Here is a 10,282-nt window from a genome sequence, read left to right as displayed (position 1 = left end):
AGCCGAAAAGTCCTTGGCCTGGTGTAAACACTGCTCTGCAACAATTAAAACATCAGCATGTTATCAGCGCTCTTCTCATCCTAACCCAAAACATAGCACCCTACCAGCTACTATGAGCTACTTAACTCTGTCCTAACTGGAACCAGGACCGATATCCACCCCTTATTCCATACCATTTATGTCATGCTCAGGTTACACTCTGTCCAATACATTCTAATTAATCACCATTTTCATCTATGATATATAGCAATCATGGTAGTGATGACATACATTATTATATAATAATTAACATACTACAATTCAACTCACGGGCTATTCTCACCCAGTATCAAATCCCCTTGAGGTACGCACCGGACCTCCCCATTCTTTTGCATTACCCACCAAGTGCATCCAGGTCCCTGAGCAAAAGCAATTCCACGAATGGGTTTGCCTTTTCCCGAGGCAGGAGTAGCCCAGACTATTTTACCCAGCATGTTTCTTACGTGCACTACAGGAACTTTATCCCCTTCTACAGTGCGTAACAGGTTTGATTGGGCAGGTCCAGCTCGGTTGGCAGATCCCCTGGTATTGACTAACCAGGTGGCCTTTGCCAAATGTGTATCCCAATTTTTGAATGTCCCAGCACCCATTGCTTTCAGTGTAGTCTTCAACAGTCCATTGTATCGTTCAACTTTTCCAGAGGCTGGTGCATGATAGGGGATGTGATACACCCACTCAATACCATGTTCTTTGGCCCAAGTGTCTATAAGGTTGTTTCGGAAATGAGTCCCGTTGTCTGACTCAATTCTCTCTGGGGTGCCATGTCGCCATAAGACTTGCTTTTCAAGGCCCAGGATAGTGTTCCGGGCGGTGGCATGGGGCACAGGATATGTTTCCAGCCATCCGGTGGTTGCTTCCACCATTGTAAGTACGTGGCGCTTGCCGTTGCGCGTTTGAGGGAGTGTGATGTAATCAATCTGCCAGGCCTCTCCATATTTATATTTCAGCCATCGTCCTCCATACCAAAGAGGTTTTGACCGTTTGGCTTGCTTGATTGCAGCACATGTTTCACAGTCATGAATAACCTGTGCTATAGTGTCCATGGTCAGGTCCACCCCTCGATCACGAGCCCATCTGTAGATTGCATCTCTACCTTGATGGCCTGAGGTGTCATGGGCCCATCGGGCTATAAATAATTCACCTTTATGTTGCCAGTCCAGGTCCACCTGAGCCACTTCAATCTTAGCAGCCTGATCCACCTGCTGGTTGTTTTGATGTTCTTCAATAGCTCGATTCTTGGGCACATGAGCATCTACATGGCGTACCTTTACAACCAGGTTCTCTACCCGGGCAGCAATATCTTGCCACAATGCCGCAGCCCAGATGGGCTTGCCCCTGCGCTGCCAGTTGTTCTGCTTCCATTGCTGTAACCACCCCCACAGGGCATTTGCTACCATCCATGAATCAGTATAGAGATAGAGAACTGGCCACTTTTCTCGTTCAGCAATATCTAAAGCCAGCTGAATGGCTTTCACTTCTGCAAACTGACTCGATTCACCTTCTCCCTCAGCAGCTTCTGCAACTCGTCGTGTAGGACTCCATACAGCAGCTTTCCATCTCCGATGCTTTCCCACAATACGACAGGACCCGTCAGTGAACAAGGCATATTTCTTCTCATTTTCCGGTAGCTTGTTGTACAGTGGGGCTTCTTCAGCACGGACCACCTCCTCCTCTGATGATATCCCAAAGTATTTGCCTTCTGGCCAGTCCATAATCACCTCCAAGATTCCTGGGCGACTGGGGTTTCCTATTCGAGCCCGCTGAGTAATCAGTGCAACCCACTTGCTCCATGTAGCATCAGTTGCATGATGTGTAGAGGGGACCCTTCCTTTGAACATCCAGCCTAGTACCGGCAGTCGGGGTGCCAGGAGGAGCTGCGCTTCAGTACCGACCACTTCCGAAGCAGATCGAACTCCTTCATATGCTGCCAATATCTCCTTTTCAGTTGGAGTATAGCGGGCTTCAGATCCTCTGTATCCCCGACTCCAAAACCCCAGGGGTCGACCTCGAGTTTCCCCAGGTTCTTTCTGCCAGAGGCTCCAGGTGGGACCATTCTCCCCGGCTGCGGTGTAGAGCACATTCTTTACATCTGGTCCTGTTCGGACTGGCCCGAGGGCTACTGCATGAACTATTTCCTGCTTAATTTGTTCAAAGGCTTGTCGTTGCTCAGGGCCCCATTCAAAAGCATTCTTCTTACGGGTTACTTGGTAGAGCGGGTTTACAATCAGACTGTAATTTGGAATATGCATTCTCCAAAACCCCACGACACCTAGGAAAGTTTGTGTTTCTTTTTTGCTAGTTGGTGGAGACATAGCTGTTATCTTGTTGATCACATCCATTGGGATTTGACGGCGTCCATCTTGCCATTTTATTCCTAAAAACTGGATCTCTCGTGCAGGTCCTTTAACTTTATTCTGTTTTATGGCAAAACCGGCCTTCGGAAGGATTTGGACTATTTTCTTCCCTTTCTCGAAAACTTCTGCAGTGTCACCCCACACAATGATGTCATCGATGTACTGCAGGTGTTCAGGAGCTTCCCCCTGCTCCAGCGCAGACTGGATCAGTCCATGGCAAATGGTAGGGCTGTGTTTCCACCCCTGGGGCAGCCGATTCCAAGTATATTGGACTCCCCTCCAAGTGAAAGCAAACTGTGGCCTGCACTGTGCTGCTAGAGGGATGGAGAAAAATGCATTAGCGATATCAATTGTGGCATACCACTTGGCTGCCTTTGATTCCAGTTCATACTGGAGTTCTAGCATGTCCGGCACTGCAGCGCTCAGTGGTGGCGTGACTTCGTTCAGGCCACGATAGTCCACTGTTAGTCTCCACTCACCATTAGACTTTCGCACTGGCCATATGGGACTATTAAAAGGTGAATGAGTCTTGCTGATCACTCCTTGGCTCTCCAGTTGACGAATTAGCTTATGGATGGGACTCAGGGAGTCTCGGTTGGTGCGATATTGCCGCCGGTGCACAGTTGTGGTAGCGATCGGCACTTGCTGTTCTTCAACCCTCAGCAACCCCACAACAGAAGGGTCCTCTGAGAGACCAGGCAAGGTAGACAACTGTTTAATGTCCTCTGTCTCCAAGGCAGCTATGCCAAAAGCCCAGCGGAACCCTTTTGGGTCCTTGAAATATCCTCTTCTAAGATAGTCTATGCCAAGGATGCACGGAGCATCTGGGCCAGTCACAATACGGTGCTTTTGCCGCTCATTACCGGTTAGACTCACTTCAGCCTCCAATACAGTTAACTGCTGGGATCCCCCCGTCACACCATAAATACAGATGGGCTCTGGCCCTTTATAGCTTGATGGCATTAGAGTACATTGTGCACCGGTGTCTACCAAAGCCTTATACTTCTGTGCGTCTGACGTGCCAGGCCATCGAATCCACACAGTCCAATAAACTCGATTGTCCCTTTCCTCCCCCTGGCTGGAGGCAGGGCCCCTCTAGTCCTGGTCAGAATCTTCGTTTCTGTGTCTAAAGGACTGCTTGCTGGAAGTTGGAGCAGCAAACTTTTCAGAGAATTCCTTTTTCCCACTTGTTTTCCTTTGCAATTCACGTACCCGTGCCTCTAGGGTCGCAGTAGATTTTCCATCCCATTTTCTCATGTCCTCTCCATGGTCACGTAGGTAAAACCACAGGGTGGCGCGGTGTGTGTGCCCACCATATTGTCTTCCTTGCATAGATGAACGTTTACCCCTAATAGCTGAGACACTGGTTTGTACAGGTGGGGAGGAAAATAATCTCTCTTCAAGTTGGTGGATCTTTTCAGAAAGTTTCTCCAAAGTATTCTCTTTTAGCTGGTGGACACGGGTTCGTTCAGGTGGAGGGGAAGATGATCTTTCTTCAAGTTGGTGGATCTTTTCAGAAAGTTTCTCCAAAGCATTCTCTTTTAGCTGGTGGACACTGGTTCGTTCAGGTGGAGGGGAAGATAAATTCTCTTTAAGTTGGTGGACCTCTTCAGAGAGTTTCTCCACAGCCGAGACACAGGCCTGTAGGGAAGAGGAGAGATTTCCTTCGTACTGCCGGAGTAATTTAGCCACTTCATTCACTGGGGGATTCTCCTCCGCTTTCCAGGCTATTATTGCCAATGAGCTGGCATATGATGATGGTGCACTCCATACAAACTTCCGCCACATAGGTGGTGTACACTGGACTGCATCTGGATCTGCGGATGTTTGTGCGTCGTCTAGGGCCTTATAAATTACTTCCCGTACGGCCAATTCCCTCAGGTACTGAATTCCCTTCTCCATGGTGGTCCATTTGCCTGGTAGACATACAAGTTCTTCCTTGAAGGGATACCTTTCCTGCACAGCTGACAGGAGACGCCTCCAGAGACTGCGAGATCGTGCTCCATCTCCAATTGCTTTGTCAATGCATGCGTCCCTAGCAAGGGATCCCAGCCGCCTGGCTTCCTTGCCCTCTAATTCCACATAATTGGCTCCAGCGTCCCAGCACCGGAGCAGCCAGGTGACAAGCTGCTCACCTATACAGCGACCAAAATCTTTTCGCACATCTCGTAGCTCACGCTGGTATAGAGTCCGGGTAGTTACTGTTGATTTTTCGACACCCTCATCCTCATCTTCAGTCTCCTGCACCTTTGATGGCTGGTGTAGAGTCCGGGTAGTTACTGTTGATTTTTCGACATCCTCATCTTCAGTCTCCTGCACCTTTGATGGCCCAGCCTCGTCTTCACTATGCCCAGACTTAGCAGAAGACTGTTTGCGTTGTAAACGACCTGAGCCTCTATACCATTTCTTCACCTTGTCTACAGGGGCAACTTGCACTGCTACAGCTCGTTTCTCTAATCCAGACACAGGAGTGGGAGCAGCTGCAGGAGCTGGAGCTGCTGCAGGGGCTGGAGTGGCTGCGGGAGCTGGAACTGGAGCGGCTGCAGGAGCTGGAGCTGGAGCGGCTGCAGGAGCTGGAGCTGGAGCGGCTGCAGGAGCTGGAGCGGCTGCAGGAGCAGGAGCTGGAGCGGCTGCAGGAGCGGGAGCTGGAGCGGCTGCAGGAGCTGGAGCGGCTGCAGGAGCTGGAGCTGGAGCGGCTGCAGGAGCTGGAGCGGCTGCAGGAGCTGGAGCTGGAGCGGCTGCAGGAGCTGGAGCGGCTGCAGGAGCTGGAGCGGCTGCCGGAGCTGGAGCGGCTGCCGGAGCTGGAACTGGAGCGGCTGCCGGAGCTGGAGCTGGAGCGGCTGCAGGAGCTGGAGCTGGAACGGCTGCAGGAGCAGGAGCGGCTGCAGGAGCTGGAGCTGGAGCGGCTGCAGGAGCTGGAGCTGGAGCGGCTGCAGGAGCAGGAGCGGCTGCAGGAGCTGGAGCTGGAGTGGCTGCAGGAGCTGGAGCTGGAGCGGCTGCAGGTGCTGGAGCGGCTGCAGGAGCTGGAACTGGAATGGCTGCAGGAGCTGGAGCAGGAGCGGCTGCAGGAGCTGGAGCTGGAGCGGCTGCAGGAGCTGGAGCTGGAGTGGCTGCAGGAGCTGGAACTGGAGCGGCTGCAGGAGCTGGAGCTGGAGCGGCTGCAGGAGCTGGAGCTGGAGCGGCTGCAGGAGCTGGAACTGGAGCGGCTGCAGGAGCGGGAGCTAGGTTGCTAGTAGCATCAATTGCAGCTCGATAGGCACAAGCCAGACCCCAGCACGCTACCGTGATTTGTGTCACTTTGGAACTGCCAGAGTCATGACACCTTTTTTTCAAGCATTCTGCCAGCTTTTTAGGATTTTGCAGTTGTTCAGGGGTGAATGTCCAAAACACTGGAGGTGACCACTGCTCTAGAAACCTGCCCATATCCTCCCACACTCCCTGCCATTCGCAACTATCCCGCCTCAAGACAGATCTCCGGATGAGATTCCTAAGTAGTTGTTTAACCCTCCACAAAATCTGAAGCGCATTCAGGAGACATAACAACAAGAGCAGGCTGGTCTGAGTATCCCAAGGATATTCAACATCTCGGAGAGCCACCGTAACTAGCTCGGGGGGATAAGAGGGTGGTGGTGAAGGAGAGAGTGAACAGGGAGGGAAACATGTCTTCCCCTGTCCCCTTCACAGATTGGCTCCCTAACGAAAACAGGCAATAGGTGTAGTTGCTAATAGTTTCCGAGATACGGGTTCCAAAGTATAGAGTCGACGTCAGTGCTGAGTACAAATACCAGGTTAAAGTCGTGACCAGATATTTCATCATTTCATAAGCCATTGCTACACCGCACAGTACCATAACAATCTTAAACCAGGGCCCGGAAAGGATAAACAGTGCAACAGGGAGCACATACAGAAAGTAACGCACCATAAAACTCAATTTGGAATACAGGTACAGCAGACTGGAGATTAAGGCAATCAACATCGTGACTAGCAACTATTAAGCAGGTCCAATACTTATACCAATTTTAGGTTAACACACTCTGGTCAGATTTGTCGATATCTCAACCCTTCGGGCCCCACGTTGGGCGCCAAAAAGACTGTTGTGGTTTAACCCGGCTGGCAGCTAAACACCACACAGCCGTTCGCTCACCCTCCCCCCTCCCTCTCTGGGATGGGGGAGAGAAACGGGAAAGTGAAGCCGGTGAGTTGAGATAAAGACAGTTTATTAAGACAGGAATATAATAATATAAGGAATATAAGGAATATAATAATAACAATAATAATAATAATAGTGATAATGATAATAGTATTAACAATAATAACGTGTAAGAAAACAAGTGATGCACAATGCAATTGCTCACCACCCGCTGACCGATGCCCAGCCTATTCCCGAGCAGCCGGCCCCCCCACCCCGGCCAGCCACCCCTATATATTGTTTAGCATGACGTCAGATGGTATGGAATACCCCTTTGGCCAGTTTGGGTCAGCTGTTCTGGGTCTGTCCCCTCCCAGCTCCTGCTGCACCCCCAGCCTGCTCGCTGGCAGGACAGAGCGAGAAGCCGAAAAGTCCTTGGCCTGGTGTAAACACTGCTCTGCAACAATTAAAACATCAGCATGTTATCAGCGCTCTTCTCATCCTAATCCAAAACATAGCACCCTACCAGCTACTATGAGCTACTTAACTCTGTCCTAACTGGAACCAGGACACTTATGTTGTTGAGGGATGGGTGCTAATGCTGTCAGCTGAATATTTGTCTTCTGATTGTGTTTTCGTTTGTTCAGGCTGAAACGCAGTGTGCAGTACAGGACGTCACGACCCGAGCTGCCTCTGGAGTGACTCTGGTGAGTGATGAACAGAGGTAGGTGTTATTTTTGGGGTGCGGTTGTCGCTGCACTTACTTTACTACATCAATTAGAGTAAAATTCCAGTTTCTGTTTTAGAGGTGCTCTAGGTGGCTTCAGAGAATGGGTGGAAGCATCTGCCATGTGGGGTAGGTAAGAGGCTGAGGTAAAGGAGGGGATGAGAGTAACTGTCCTGAGGGTGCAGTGGCTTTTATTGCTGTGGTTGCTTTCTCTTCTGCTTATCAGGTGCCACAGGCAAGGTGGGCTGTGAGAGTCTTTAGAATAGGAGCAAAGCAGGTCACTGGAATGCTGTTTGGTTCCTGAGAAAGGTGTTGCAGAGGAAAAAGGTGGTCTGGCGTGGCAGCTCCTGATGGTGGTCTTCTTCAGTAGGTGAAGCGGTGCCTGAAGCCCCATGCCGTGGAGCCTGAGGATGAAGCCTGCTTTCCAGCAGTTTCCAAAACTGTGTTGAGGCTGAAATAGTGTGTCTGTGTTTGGGCTGGGGTTGCACCTTGGTGAGTGTAGGGATGAGTTTTAAGTTGGTGCAGCAGAGGGCCAGGCTCCATTGTCCTGTAGTGTGTTTTGACCCATCAGCATAGCCTTTTGGTTTTCAGATAGCCTGCTCAAGCACGTGATTTTTCCTGCGAGTGATGTTATTACATGGAATTGATTTTTTTTTTGTTTTGGCGTGTGATCTGTTATGCTCCCAGATTTTTCTTTCTGTATAAATAAAGGTTTGAGCTAATTCCAGCTGAAAAAATTTCAGTTACTTGCTTGGTCATATTGTCCTTTCAATATTCAAAGCTGCAGCAAAAGCATGGGTATTGTTGCTTCTAGAATCACCCCAGTTCTCTTGTCTGCAGTCTGCATGCTGTTGAGCTAAACCAGATTTAAAAAAAAAAAAAAAAAAACACAGCTGCTGCTGTTTGTGCTCTTTCTACTTTCTTGTGCTTTGCCCCTCCCCTTTCCCAGGTGATTGGGTTTGGGTGCTGGGTGGGGCCAAATGGTATATGAGCCCCAGGTATGCCACTGGAGAGTTCATTGTGCCTGGGCTGCTCTTTGGGGTAAGTGCTTTGTTTTTCCTTCAGTCAGTTGCAGGGTTCTTTGGGCAGGTTGGTGTCTATGGATTTCTAGATTTTAAGTGCTTGGAAATCACTTACTAGAGGGATATTTAGCAGAGGTTGCTGGCTCACTTGTTTTTGGGATGGTGGGATCCACTTGTGTTTTTGGGTTACATTTGAATCTCTAGACGTATGAAGCCACTTGTGTAACTCTCCAGAGGACTAAAAAGAGCTTGATTACACACTACAAGAGGCTTGACCACGTAGGCACAGTATTTCCAAGAGACTGAGCAGGGTCATATCAGAGTTACCTTTTTCATCTGTAAAGGGTAAGTCTGTGAATACCCCTGCTGGGGCTGCTGTGTGTGCATGGCTTTTTGGCATTTGTGGAGCTCAGTTGTTTTTTGTGTGTGTATGTTATTACTTTTTTTTCTTTTGAGAGCCAAATAGTGTGTGTGCTGAGCGTGGTTGGCAGGAGGAGGTGGGGAATTGTCTGGCAGGGGAGCTGTTCAGGACTGGTAGGTTTGGTTTCTAGGAGCGTGCGGCATCCTTCCTGTGCGATGCCACTGATTGTTGGGCAGGAACGTTCCAGCTCGTGTGTCTTAAACAACGTAGCTTGTGCAGTGTGTGTTGTGTGGCCCGGGCAGAGTTTGCCGCAGCGCCGTGAGCGAAGAATCTCAGTTCGAGCTGGTGAGGAGCTGAAGTAAAGGAGCTGGGAAGAGAGAGGTATTGCAGCAGGTATGCTGTGGCTGTGAGGTGCCTCAGGGTGTGCTTTTCTCTTGTCTCTGCAGGGGCTTCATGAAGTCTTGGACAGGGAAATCCCCCTGTCACGGAGCAGTGAGGGAAGGTGAGAGTTTTTTCAGCCTGGTCATCCCTTATCTGAAGCGAAGGGAAGACATTCAGGTGTTTCCCTCTGAGGGTCTGAGGTGAGGCTGTTTGGGACAGAGGAGCACTGTGGCAGGTGGAGGCTTGCAAGCACAGAGGTCATTTTGTCCTTCTGTGTTCCCAGGTGGCATGGGTGATGGTGGCCGTTCCTTTCGAGCTTGGATCTAACTTGCAGGTACAGAGGCAAGTGGACTGCCGTTTTGAAACGAAAACATTAAATATGGGGTGACTTATGTTGTTGAGGGATGGGTGCTAATGCTGTCAGCTGAATGTTTGTCTTCTGACTGTGTTTTCCTTTGTTCAGGCTGAAACGCGGTGTGCAGTACAGGACGTCCCGACCCGAGCTGCCTCTGGAGTGACTCTGGTGAGTGATGAACAGAGGTAGGTGTTATTTTTGGGGTTCGGTTGTCGCTGCACTTACTTTACTACATCAATTAGAGTAAAATTCCAGTTTCTGTTTTAGAGGTGCTCTAGGTGGCTTCAGAGAATGGGTGGAAGCATCTGCCATGTGGGGTAGGTAAGCAGCTGAGGTAAAGGAGGGGATGAGAGTAACTGTCCTGAGGGTGCAGTGGCTTTTATTGCTGTGGTTGCCTTCTCTTCTGCTTATCAGGTGCCACAGGCAAGGTGGGCTGTGAGAGTCTTTAGAATAGGAGCAAAGCAGGTCACTGGAATGCTGTTTGGTTCCTGAGACAGGAGTTGTAGAGGAGAAAAGCTTTCAATATTCAAAGCTGCAGCAAAAAAAAATAAACCACAGCTGCTGCTTCTCCTCTTTCTACTTTCTTATGTTTTGCCCCTCCCCTTTCCCAGGTGATTGGCTTTGGGTTCCAGGGAGGGCCTAGTGGTCATTGAGTCACAGGCATCCCATCAGAGAGCTCATTCTGCCTGGGCTGCACTTTGGGGTAAGTGCTTTGCTTTTCCTTCAGTGAGTTGCAGGTTTCTTTAGGTGGTTAAGAGTCTATGGACTGATGTGTTTCCAAGTAGAGACCGGTACGCCCATCTTTGTGAGGTAACAACTAGTAGGACCTGTTAGAGTAAACCAATCTAGTAATAAGTGCCTGTATTGCATGCAGCTCTTCTTCAGGTGAGTAATTGTTATAGCATGTTTACGGA

The sequence above is a fragment of the Anser brachyrhynchus genome (genome assembly GCF_964034855.1).
Source record: "Anser brachyrhynchus genome assembly, chromosome: 9".
NCBI classification, from domain to species: Eukaryota; Metazoa; Chordata; class Aves; order Anseriformes; family Anatidae; genus Anser; species Anser brachyrhynchus.
Note: the sequence above shows the minus strand (reverse complement) of the source record.